Source organism: Petromyzon marinus, chromosome 63 (assembly GCF_048934315.1).
Source record: "Petromyzon marinus isolate PM22_M1 ecotype Great Lakes invasive population chromosome 63, UKy_Petmar_22M1.pri1.0, whole genome shotgun sequence".
Taxonomy (NCBI): Eukaryota; Metazoa; Chordata; class Hyperoartia; order Petromyzontiformes; family Petromyzontidae; genus Petromyzon; species Petromyzon marinus.
Window position 1 is genome coordinate 3340548 of NC_133729.1, and position 14058 is coordinate 3354605.

The following is a 14058-nucleotide window of genomic DNA, read 5'->3' on the forward strand; positions in this document are numbered from 1 at the left end:
TGCCAGTTTCTGTCCACCGCTGGCTGGATGAGTCAGCACGACGCTCGCCGTCGTCGCGCCGATGGGTGTTGAGTGCAGGACCGCTGCCCTCTCAGCCCTGGTGACGCGAAGTTGCGCGCTGTGGCACGCTGGTGGTTAATGTTGGCACGCGCTGGTGCTGATGCTGGTGCTGATGGCACGCTGGTGGCGCGCGCTCCCTCTCCTTCAAGATGCGCGAACGCGCCCGTGCTGGTTCGCTGGCAGCAGTTTCCTCCACTGCTGGATGAGCTGCTGCACGCTCTTGCTTGGCGTTGCTGGCCGCGCTCTTTCCGCTGCTGTAGTATCTGACGCTGCTGTAGTATCTGACGCTGCGCTCGCGGGAGAGACAAAGGTGGTCGGGAGTACCTATCTCTGTATACTTTCGACTTTATATTTCTCAAATACCATTTGGTCCCATGTTCGCCAAGACTCGTGTTTGTAACTACGTCCTCCCGACACCTCTCGGTTTACCGAGGTTCGCATTGTTATGATGGAATTATTAATTGTTGGAATCCATATCCCTTGGTTCTGTAAGGTTCTATAATTGAATGTTGTGTAAGGTGAACACGTTATTCTTAATTTTATGTGTGACTGATGTGTAGCCACTTCTTTAACTTAAAAACGTGCTCGCTGGCTGTTGTGTGTGTTTCTCATTATCCGTCTGGCTAGCTCCAGATGGCCCCTTGTGATAAGGTGTGATTCCTGCTTCTCCGCTCTGCGAGAGAGACAAAGGTGGTCGGGGTTGCTTGGGATATTGTTTAAACTCTTTCGCAAGTTTGCCCGTTGTCTCATTCCTTCTCGAAAACCTTTGATGTGACTTTATTTTGTCTCCAAGCTTTGTTTTAACAGTAAAAGTATTAAAGGTGAAACTCATTTGATAGCGAATTAATTATACTGGTAGGAACAAAGTTGTAAAATGAGTGTACCAGCCTGCAATTGATTAATGTGTCCGTCCGTCCGTCCCCTTTCATAACGAAGTGAAATCTCGTGCTGTTGGGGTGTAAAAATAAAATTGCGCAAAATTCCAATGTTCCTACCAGCCCACCCTGCAGGGACCTGTTTGGATAATAATTCACTGATGTATCTGGTGGCCTGGTCTTAATTGGAGTGAGCGCGAGGACCGCTAACTTTAGCTTATTCCTGTTATTGCATTTTAAATTTTAACCGTTGTTTTAATGCCTCCTAAAAATATGGTTTAACCCGTGGGCATCCTCCTTTCTGGCTTGCGGAGGGCTTCCCTCTGCGTGACCTCCCTTAGGGCACATCAAACTCTTGTTCATCTGGAGATCTTCGCAGATAGCTGCTAACATCCTCGCCTCGAGAGTTTTATTATTTCTTTATTTATTAATGGCCCTGTTTATGGTCGACATCTGGTTTTTTCGTGTGCCTGGCTTACGGGTTTTATTGATAATTTTTTTTGTTTGTTAAAAAAATATGATATATATAACGGCAAATATTATTGTTAAGATCAATTTTGGAAAAGGCTCATATACAACACCACACACACATACAAAAATCATTAAAACGCTGTGTGCAAAAATCAATGAGGTGCAAGCCAACAACAACCATAAGACAATTTAGATTAACCATATGTTTTCGAATCACCAAAATAAAGCTATAAAACAATGTAACAACAGTAATCGTAGGAACTGTGATTTTAAATTTAACAATAAACGATATACATAACACGTACGACAAAAAAACTGCAGCCATAGCTGGCAGCACGACACTCCCAGTGTATGATGTGTGAGTGAGTGTATGATGTGTGAGTGAGTCAGTGTATGATGTGTGAGTGAGTCAGTGTATGATGTGTGAGTGAGTCAGCGGCAGTGTGAGTGAGTGTATGATGAGTGAGTCAGCGTATAATGAGTGAGTCAGCGTATGATGTGTGAGTGAGTCAGCGGCAGTGTGAGTGAGTGTATGATGAGTGAGTCAGCGTATAATGAGTGAGTCAGCGTATGATGTGTGAGTGATTCAGTGTATGATGTGTGAGTGAGTCAGTATATGATGTGTGAGTGAGTCAGTGTATGATGTGTGAGCGAGTCAGCAGCAGCGTGAGTGAGTCAGCGCATAATGTGTGAGTCAGCGTATGATGTGTGAGTCAGTGTATGATGTGTGAGCGAGTCAGTGTCAGTGTGAGTGAGTGTATGATGTGTGAGTCAGTGTATGATGAGTGAGTCAGTGTATGATGTGTGAGCGAGTCAGCAGCAGCATGAGTCAGCGTATGATGTGTGAGTCAGCGTATGATGAGTGAGTCAGTATTAGGTTGAGTGGGTGTATGATGTGTGAGCGAGTCAGCGGCAGTGTGAGTGAGTGTACGATGTGTTAGCGCATGATGAGTGAGTGAGTGTATGATGTGTGAGTGAGTCAGCGGCAGCGTGAGTGAGTGTATGACGTGCGAGTCAGCGTATGATGATTGAGTCAGTATTAGGTTGAGTGAGTGTATGATGTGCGAGTCAGCGTATGATGTGTGAGTCAGCGCATGATGAGTGAGTCAGCGTATAATGAGTGAGTGTATGATGTGTGAGCGAGTCAGCGGCAGTGTGAGTGAGTGTATGACGTGCGAGTGAGCCAGCACACGATGAGTGAACCTGTGTATCATGAGTGAATGGGTCAGTGGTTGTGCGAGTGTATGATGTGTGAGTGAGTCAGTGCATGGTGTGAGTGAGTCAGTGTATGATGTGTGAGTAAGTCAGTGTATGATGTGTGAGTGAGTCAGTGCATGGTGTGAGTGAGTCAGTGCATGATGTGTGAGTGAGTCAGTGTATGATGTGTGAGTGAGTCAGTGTATGATGTGTGAGTGAGTCAGTGTATGTGTGAGTGAGTCAGTGTATGATGTGTGAGTGAGTCAGTGTGTGTGAGTGAGTCAGTGTATGATGTGTGAGTCAGTCAGTGTATGTGTGAGTGAGTCAGTGTATGATGTGTGAGTGAGTCAGTGTATGATGTATGAGTGACTCAGTGCATGATGTGTGAGTGAGTCAGTGTATGGTGTGTGAGTGAGTCAGTGCATGGTGTGTGAGTGAGTCAGTGTATGGTGTGTGAGTGAGTCAGTGTATGATGTGTGAGTGAGTCAGTGTATGATGTGTGAGTGAGTCAGTGTATGGTGTGTGAGTGAGTCAGTGCATGGTGTGTGAGTGAGTCAGTGTATGGTGTGTGAGTGAGTCAGTGTATGATGTGTGAGTCAGTGTATGATGTGTGAGTGAGTCAGTGTATGTGTGAGTGAGTCAGTGTATGATGTGTGAGTCAGTGCATGTGTGAGTGAGTCAGTGCATGATGTGTGAGTGAGTCAGTGCATGATGTGTGAGTGAGTCAGTGCATGATGTGTGAGTGAGTCAGTGTATGATGTGTGAGTGAGTCAGTGTATGATGTGTGAGTGAGTCAGTGTATTATGTGTGAGTGAGTCAGTGTATGAGTGAGTCAGTGTATGATGTGTGAGTGAGTTAGTGTATGATGTGTGAGTGAGTCAGTGTATTATGTGTGAGTGAGTCAGTGTATGATGTGTGAGTGAGTCAGTGTATTATGTGTGAGTGAGTCAGTGCATGATGTGTGAGTGAGTCAGTGTATGATGTGTGAGTGAGTCAGTGCATGATGTGTGAGTAAGTGCATGATGTGTGAGTGAGTCAGTGCATGATGTGTGAGTAAGTGCATGATGTGTGAGTAAGTCAGTGTATGGTGTGTGAGTGAGTCAGTGTATGATGTGTGAGTCAGTGCATGATGTGTGAGTGATTCAGTGTATGATGTGTGAGTCAGTGCATGATGTGTGAGTGAGTCAGTGCATGATGTGTGAGTGAGTCAGTGCATGATGTGTGAGTGAGTCAGTGTATGATGTGTGAGTGAGTCAGTGTATGATGTGTGAGTGAGTCAGTGCATGGTGTGTGAGTGAGTCAGTGTATGGTGTGTGAGTGAGTCAGTGCATGGTGTGTGAGTGAGTCAGTGCATGGTGTGTGAGTCAGTGCATGGTGTGTGAGTGAGTCAGTGTATGATGTGTGAGTCAGTGTATGGTGTGTGAGTGAGTCAGTGCATGGTGTGTGAGTGAGTCAGTGTATGGTGTGTGAGTGAGTCAGTGTATGATGTGTGAGTCAGTGTATGGTGTGTGAGTCAGTGTATGATGTGTGAGTGAGTCAGTGTATGTGTGAGTGAGTCAGTGTATGGTGTGTGAGTGAGTCAGTGTATGATGTGTGAGTCAGTGTATGGTGTGTGAGTGAGTCAGTGCATGATGTGTGAGTCAGTGCATGATGTGTGAGTCAGTGCATGATGTGTGAGTGAGTCAGTGCATGATGTGTGAGTCAGTGTCGGCTCCCTCTGCTCGCGCCGTCGGCCCCCCCCCCGGCTCCCTCGGCCCCCCCCCCCCCTGGCCCCCCGGCCCCCCCCCCGCCCCCTCACAAACGTCCCCCGCCAGCCGCTGCTGGGAGCGCGCGCGCGCCTCAGGCGGCCATCTTGTTTGCTCAAAGGTTCTGGGGCAGCACATCGCCAGTGCGACTCCCGCGGACAGAAGACAGACATCACGTGGACACACACATCACGTGGACAGACACACACACATCACGTGGACAGACACACACACATCACGTGGACAGACACACACATCACGTGGACAGAAGACACACACACACATCACGTGGACAGAAGACAGACACACACACACATCACGCGGACAGAAGACAGACACACACACACATCACGTGGACAGAAGACAGACACACACATCACGTGGACAGAAGACAGACACACACACATCACGTGGACAGAAGACACACACACACATCACGTGGACAGAAGACAGACACACACACACATCACGTGGACAGAAGACAGACACACACACATCACGCGGACAGAAGACAGACACTTACACATCACGCGGACAGAAGACAGACACACATCACGTGGACAGAAGACACACACACACACATCACGTGGACAGATGACAGACACACACATCACGTGGACAGAAGAGAGACACACACACACACATCACGCAGACAGAAGACAGACACACACACACATCACGTGGACAGAAGACAGACACACACACAATACGCGGACAGAAGACAGACACACACACACATCACGCGGACAGAAGACAGACACACACATCACGTGGACAGAAGACAGACACACACACACATCACGTGGACAGAAGACACACACACACACATCACGTGGACAGATGACAGACACACACACACATCACGTGGACAGAAGACAGACACACACACACATCACGTGGACAGAAGACAGACACACACATCACGTGGACAGAAGACAGACACACACACACATCACGTGGACAGAAGACAGACACACACACATCACGTGGACAGAAGACACACACACATCACGCAGACAGACACACACACACATCACACGGACAGAAGACAGACACACACACGGTGGCGAACTCACTCTGGAGCAAGTGCAGAATCACTGAACCGGAGTTGATAGCTTGAAAGCATTTAGCGCGGGGCCCTTGAAAGTGCGGGGCCCGTAGCTACATTTGATATTTTGCTACGAGGATCATCCGGCACTGGCCCTGGGTGCAGAAGAAGACGTCAGGTGGAGTCATTGATTCACTGTAATGCGCCTGGCAGTGGCTTCTGAGAAACAGAGACTCGCACAGAGACCCACAGACTCGTGCTGAGACCCACAGACTCACACAGAGATCGACAGACTGACACGGAGACCCACAAACTCACGCAGAGACCCACGGACTGTCACGGAGACCCACAGACTCACACAGAGCCCCACAGACTCACACAGAGCCCCACAGACTCACACAGAGCCCCACAGACTCGCACAGAGCCCCACAGACTCGCACAGAGATCCACAGACTCACACAGAGACCCACAGACTCACACAGAGACCCACAGACTCACACAGAGATCCACAGATTGACACGGAGACCCACAGACTCACAGAGACCCACAGACTGACACGGAGCCCCACAGACTCACACAGAGACCCACAGACTCACACAGAGACCCACAGACTCACACAGAGACCCACAGATTCACACAGAGACCCATAGACTCACACAGAGACCCACAGACTGACACGGAGACCCACAGACTCGTGCTGAGACCCACAGACTTACACAGAGACCCACAGACTCACACAGAGACCCACAGACTCACACAGAGACCCAATGACGTACACAGAGACCCACAGACTTACACAGAGACCCACAGACGTACACAGAGACCCACAGACTTACACAGAAACCCACAGGCTTACTCAGAGACTCAGACTCAGGAAGACGCAGAAACGTACCGAGAGCAACAGAAGACAAAGAGCCCCCGAGTAGCCTGCAACAGACTGTAGGGGCAAGTGCTGTTAGCGAGTAGCACCACCTATGAAGGCCGGCACGGCACACGAGGTGGTGGGTGGCCAGCACCACGCCCAGACGACAACAACAACCCCCATTCGCCGCTAGGCTGCGGTAAAGTCACCACGGCGCTTGTGCCAGGCTAGGTGCACGTTGAGGCTACCACGTGAAGTGTCGAACGCCCGCCGGCAGCACGAGGTCAGGGGGCAGACCCAGCAGGTGCCACGGGTCGACTGACTGAGATGACTGGCTGATGCACCACCTGTGCCCCCTACTGCGCCAACCTGCAGTGCTTTAACCGCCCGGCGCTCCGCTCGTTGTTGTGAGCGTCGCTCCTCCGCCCTCCGTTGTTGGCGGAGGGCGACTGCCTCCAACCGGTCAGTAGCAGCAGCAGCGGCGTCCTTCACGAGCCTCCTCCGCCCAGAGCAACACAGTCCCGTAGACTGGGAGGACCCAAAAAACTCACGCAGCGATCCAGAGGCTCGTACAGGAGACCAGTAGACCCTGGACAGAGACCCACAGGTTGACACAAGATACAAACACACACAGAATTACAGAGGCTTTAGTGACTCACACATGGACTCGCAGTCAGACTTAGGACAACTCGCACACTCACACAGCAACGCGGAGACGCCGAGACCTACAGACTCTCAACAAAACGAAGATCCCCCCGATAGCCTGAACAGACTGTTGGGGCAAGTGCTGTTAGTGAGCACCTACGAAGGCCCGCACGGCACATGGGGGGTGGCCAGCATCACGCCCGGCCGCCTTTGTCTCCCCATTGGCGATGTTTACTACACACCGCACCAGGTACTTATTTGATGCTAAGTCGACCTAGGGGAAACCCAGGACCGGTTCAGACCATCGTCACTGCCATTCCTGTCAACCCCGTATCAGTGCCCTACCCTATCACAGACCAATTCAGACCTTATTGGTCACCCCGTGCCCCTTATAAATCTCAAAGTTCATCCTACAAAGTCCCATCACGAGAGAGAGAAACGCAAACAAATAGACACAAACGTCTTTTTTTTGCCCGTCTTGAACGGGCTGTGACGCCATGTGGACCTGAAAACTCAAATTTCCCTGTACAGGAACACGGGGCAAACCGTACGGGCTGACACGGTACGCACTGGGGTGCTGGCCGTGAGCGGGAATCGAACTCGGAGTCGTCGGGTTCGCTAACCGCTGCACCACCGCTCCCCCTCCCCCCCCACACACACATACTTAAACGTAGAGACTTAGGGGCCGTCCATAAATGATGTCACGCGATTTTGGACGATTTTTTACCCCCCCCCACCCTCTTCGTCACACGGTGTCACAAAAAGTCAGACCCCCCCTCAAATATGACGTCACAAAGCTCTGCCCCCCCCCCCCAAAATAAAATAAAACATGCTTCAAATCGCTTTAAACTATTGTCATTGTAGTGCGTATTTAATGTGGCGCTGCACTCTGATGTTGTAGGAGAATAAAAAAAAAGTATATTTAATTAAGTAGAACGTGTTGCCTATATTTATTTAAAGTTGCGCATTTTGATGTGACGTCACATTTCTCAACACCCCTCCCCCCTCCTCGTCACACATCGTCACAAATGTCTGACCCCCCCCCCCTCCTAGGTGCGTGACGTCATTTATGGACGGGCCCCTTACACTACAAGTGTAGTAGTGTAGTAGCTACACAAGTACTACACATGTAGCTACTACATGTGTAGTACTTGTGTAGCTACTACATATACTACATACTCCAAGTGTAGCTACTACATGTGTAGTAGCTACTACATGTGTAGTAGCTACTACAAGTGTAGTAGCTACTACATGTGTAGTAGCTACTACAAGTGTAGTAGCTACTACAAGTGTAGTAGCTACTACAAGTGTAGTAGCTACTACAAGTGTAGTAGCTACTACAAGTGTAGTAGCTACTACAAGTGTAGTAGCTACTACAAGTGTAGTAGCTACTACAAGTGTAGTAGCTACTACAAGTGTAGCCACTTTTTGCTACGAGGATCATCACTTTTGCTACGAGGATCATGTGCTTCTCATTGTTCTAAGGCTGTGTGCGCTGTTGCGCAAACGCCTAACAACTTTGCATATGGCGTGTGACGGTGGGACTCTGTAATTGCTATGACTCTGTAACGCTTGTGTAGTCGTGTAACTCTGTCATTGTTCGTTTAACACGTGGCAGGGCTTTCGCCGACAAATATTATCCATGAGTTGTTGTTTTTTTTTGGGCGGGGGGGGGACGGGAGATTAGGTCGCACAAATATAAATGTGTCGTTAAACCTGCCACCACCCGACACTGCAACTGTTTCTCTCTGGTTCTTTCGGTAAAGTCACGTAGATAGAAAAAAAATGATAAAATAAAACACGACGTTTCGGTCGCAACACAAGCGTCCGTCTTCAGGTGAGAAAAAAAAATTATAGTGAGAAAAAAATAAAGGCTGTAACTGTTGGTTCACTGTGTAACTCTGTAATAGCCGTGTGATTGTGCAACTCTGTGATAATTTTATTGTTTAAGATGTTTATTATTTTGTTTCCCTTCTACGTGACTTTACCGAAAGAACCAAGAATATGAAACTCTGTGATTGTTATAACTCTGCAACTGCTGTGTAATCGTGTAACTATGTAATTGTTTCATGTGTGTGTCTGCTTGTGTAACAACGGGCACTACCCGCTGCGTTGTGTAACTTGTGTGTTGTGAATTGCGCGAACATACCGCAATTTGTTTAACACCACCGTGTTACAAAATACTCGTGTGTACACGGTGTCATACTCTTTGAGTCTTTCGGTAAAGTCACGTAGGTAGAAAATTTTTATTTTTAAAAAATCACGACGTTTCGATCGCAACACAAGCAATCGTCTTCAGGTGATTATTTTGATTCTTATTTTTATTTTTCTATTTACGTGACTTGACCGAACGACCGAAAAGAATATGAATTACTGCAGTCACGAAAGCTTTAAGTCAACATTTAAACGGTGTTATGTTGTGTGTGGGGGGGGGGGCGTTCACCCCCTCCACTCATGATTAACTATTTGATTGTTTAAATTTACTAAGGTCACCTTTTATTTATTCCATGAAGGAGCATTTTGCTTCTCCATGGGAGAATGTAGAAGCAGCAATTTTGTAAATTTTTTGAATGATTGCTATTAAACATCTTGATTCTAATGATTCTACCAGGGCTTTTCATTCTGTGGAATGAATATACAATTGTTATAAGTGTACTATCCATTTTGCTTCGTTCTACTACAAAGTTTCATGTATTTTTTAATAGTTATAATTACTTTTAAAATTTGATAATTATAACATAATTTCAAAATAATATTCTGAACATCTGAACATCTGCCACCGTTGTCTCCCCAGTGGCGAAGTTTTACACATCGCACCGGGTACTCATTCAAGGCCGAGTTGATCTAGGTGAGGCCCAAGACCGGTTCAGATCATTATCGTCGCTGGTGTTGGTGGCCGTGATGCGGGATTCGAACTTGGACAGCCGGGTTCGGAGCGCAGCGAAGCCCGCTAACTGCTACCACTAACCCAGTGTAACAAAGCCAAAGGCAAATATTCCCCGTATAGACAACGGACCATTGGGGGCAAGTGCTGATAGCGAGCACTTGTCACACATACATCCCGTTTTAGTTATTTTTTACGCACCAAGGGGGCCTTCCCAGGAGTGTTTTTCTTGTGCGTGTCTTTCGGGATATACGATGTCGTGACATTGGTTGCAAAGTAAGCAAAGGCGTGACCGATTTCGACATTGAAGCGTCTCTCAACAGCAGTGTCAGGGGCATTACATGAATTTTGCCGACAGCGAGGGTTGACATTCCACCACACTTCAGCACAAACAAAACCCAAAAGTTCCCCCCGTGTAGCCTGAACAATCTGTTGGGGCAAGTGCTGTTAGCGAGCAGCAGCTTTAAAGACCGGCACGGCACGGCACACAGGGGGTGGGTGGCCAGCACCAACGCCCGGCCACCTTTGTCTCCCCAGTGGCGAAGTTTTACACATCGCACCGGGTACTCATTTGAGGCCGAGTCGACCTAGGAGAGGCCCAAGACCGGTTCAGATAATTATCGTCGCTGGTGCTGGTGGCCGTGATGCGGGATTCGAACTCGGGTCGCCGGGTTCGTAGCGCAGCGTAGCGCTACCCGCTACACTACCGCTCCCCCACGCTTCAGAACGCACAGACGCACGCACGCCGTAATGAAGGAAACGACGCCTCGTCCCATTCATTCATTGTTTTATCAGACGAAGGTTTTTTTTTGTTTTGTTTGCTGCAATCCCAGGGGGTAGTGATCAGATTGCGGATTTCCCGCGCCTTCATCATCTCGAAGGGCAAAGCGGTAAATCCCTGTCCATGAACGCACCGCGACTGATGTTCGTTCACCGGAAGTTTCATCCGCGTAGACGTTCAAAGTAACAGAAATAAATGCCTCTGAGTTCCTGCCAAAAATGAGCATTGCTCATCTCCTGTGGACAAGCTCTGAGCCGGTGGTGGACATTCCACATTTCTGTGACGGGGGCGCGTTCAACCAAGAGCTGTACCTGTCAACCCCTTACCAGTGCCCCTACATTATTACAGACAAATTCAGACATTTATTGGTCACCCCGTGCCCCATATAAATCCCAACGTTAAATTTTAACTTAAAACTTTCGTGACTGCAGGAATTCATACCATTTGGTTCTTTCGGTAAAGTCACGTAGATAGAAAAAATAAAACAAATAAATCAAAAACCCAGGGGATTGTTGTATACCGCTCTTTTTCCATCATTTAATATCCATAAAATATTTACCGATACACCTAGATTTTTTTTAATGAATAAAACACATAAGAGCATAGTAAACTGAAAAACAACACGTAAGCCAAAAAGACGCCTTGTCCTCCCGTAGCGTGTGAAAGCGGAGATAAGAGCGTGCTAACGAACTCGGCAGCAGCAACCTTGGCAATAATTGGGTTGGGGAAATTGCAAGGCATGATCACACAGAGCGTTGATACTAACACTATCCACCTTATAATTAAATAAATAAATTTAATACATAATAGGCTCCAAGGACAACCTCCCCAACCTCAGCACGGGCCGCTTTGAAAAAAACAGCTGAGAGCATGCTGCAAGGTTGACGTAGGCGGAGCCCAGGGTCGCGGAGAGTTCACAGTAGCCACAGACATAGGTAAGTCAAAAAGATCATCCGGTTACACCGCATTTCTTTAAAGTAACGTTAAAGTTCAAAATTCAACAGCAGGAGTAGGCTAAATTATCGATCCTTACGCTCGCTCCAATTGTAAACCAGTCTACGAGCTACATCGATGAATCACTGCCCATTTAAAAATCCAATACTGAATGTTTAGTAGTTAGTATTTTTTCATAACCTGACAGAAGCATATGACAATCAGCATTTTCTTCTTTGGTTCTTTCGGTGAGGTCACGTAGAATGAGAGTAAAATAATAAAATAACACAATAAAATTCTCACGACGTTTCGGCCACAACGCAAGCGGCCGTCTTCATTGCGTTGCGGCCGAAACGTCGTGAGAATTTTATCGTGTTATTTTATTACTTTATTCTCATTCTACGTGACCTTACCGAAAGAACCAAAGAAGATGAATCCTTGCAGTCACGAAAGCTTTAAATCGAAATCAGAATTTTTTCCTAAGTCAAAACGAATTCTCTAACCTCCGGACACAAGAAAATAATCACGCAGGGTTAATTTACGGTTAGAGAGGGAAAAAAACGCAAGAGAGGCCGGAGGCAAGGGTGGCAGGGGCCTGCGGGTGCCCATGTGAAGGTGGCCTCACGCCAAAGAAGACAGACGCCTTTTCTTCCCACAGCCAGCGCCAATAAATAATTGCTGCCCTGCCTCTGACACCACGGAGTACGAGCCTCCGACCTTCAGAGGCATACCTCCTGACTGAGGATATTGAGAATACCTGATAACAAATGATAAGCTTATACACGGAACGGCGGGAATTAATGAGGAGCCTTGAGACGCATGGCGGTGTAGACCGGATAAAGGCGCAGCCCTGAAGCGAGGGCGGGAGAGACCCCAGCGGGTGTCTGTGCTAAAGCTAGCAGTTGCACGATAATGGGGCAGAGAGTGTGGGGCAGAGACTGAGACAGACAGCGAGAGAGTGGTGGACCGAGAGTGCAGCAGAGACTGAGAGAAACAGCGAGAGAGCGGGACAGGGAGTTTCAGTTAAAGGAACCATGTTTAATTTCAAACAGCGTTAATGTTAACGCTATTCGCCATGAGCTATGTCCCGCTGGCATGGCCTTGCAGATACTTGAGCGATGTTAAACCGAGGGCCAAGGAAAAAGAGTGTCTCCCAGCCGCCTTTGTCTCCCTGCCGTACATGATGAGAGTATACATACGCTTAAGAGAGCACCTTCCCTTGAGCTAAAGTCAAGCGCCACGATGTAGGACTATGATGGAATAACTTTGATGAATTAAAAAAAAACTTAACCATTTCTTTGTGCGTCGGGGAAGGGCACATACGGACGCGGGGCTCTATGCGGAGAGAATATCGCCTCCCTCTAGATTGTGCAACACAGACAAAGACGCCTTGAGACGATTTGTAACACCTGTTGTATTTTTGGTGGTCTATGGAAAGAGGAATCAATAGAACAATGCCGTAAATGACGCACACAAGGACACACATACACAAAGACACACATACGGACGCACATACGGACACGCGCTCCAGACCACGACACACCGCTAAATCAAAAGAAGCCCCACCTTGTGGGGAGGAGTCAAGAGGAAGGATTTTGGCATAAAAGAGAACGCTACAGCATTGAAAACTCAGTTCGGGGGAACTCATCAACGGAGCTCCTGAACGGAGCTCCTCAGCTCCTCAGCTCATCAGCAAGGAGCTCATCACCTCAACTCAGTTCATCCGGAACTCAGCTGAGTTCGGCCGGCTCATCGGAGCTTGGTTCAGCTCAGCTGAGCTCAGCTCAGCTCAGGTCGGCTCATCAGCTTGCCGACAGCTTGTCAGCAAGCGGGCAAGACCCGCTTGCCAGCTCAACTCAGCTCATCGGGGGAGCTCATCGGTGCGCGCCACTGCGCGCCACGGGGCGCCACTTCGCGACACAGCTCATCATCAAGGGAGCTCATCAGCTTGCCAGCTCAGAGCTCGGCTCATCGGGGGAGCTCGCAGGGGGAGCTCAGCTCATCAGCTTGCCAGCTCAACTCAGCTCATCAAGGGAGCTCATCAGCTTGCCAGCTCAGAGCTCGGCTCATCGGGGGAGCTCGCAGGGCGCGTGCGAAGTGAACGCTGTGTTGGTGAACGAGAGGAGAGAGATACTCCTACTGATTCTCCTACTGATTCTCCTACTGATACTCCTACTGTTATGGAGTGACTCATGCAGCCAGCTATGGCTGCAATGTTTGGTAGTACATATTATGTGTACATCGTTTATTGTTAAATTTGAATCGCAGTTCCTATGACCACTGCTACATTGTTTTTATAGCTTTATTTTGGTGATTTTTAAAAACGTTTTGGTTTAGCCATATGCGTTTGTTGTAGTACAGAGTTAGCTTGATAACTGTAATCTAAATTGTCTCATGGTTATTGTTCGACTTGCATCCCACTGGGATTTTTTATCACACAGCGTTGATATGCGGTGCTTTTTCTGGAAGACTTTGCTGTGTTTTTTCCCTGGATTTTGCGCAGTCAGTCACTTTAAGATGTTTTTCTTGTTCGTGTTTTTGTTTGTCGCGGTTTTAC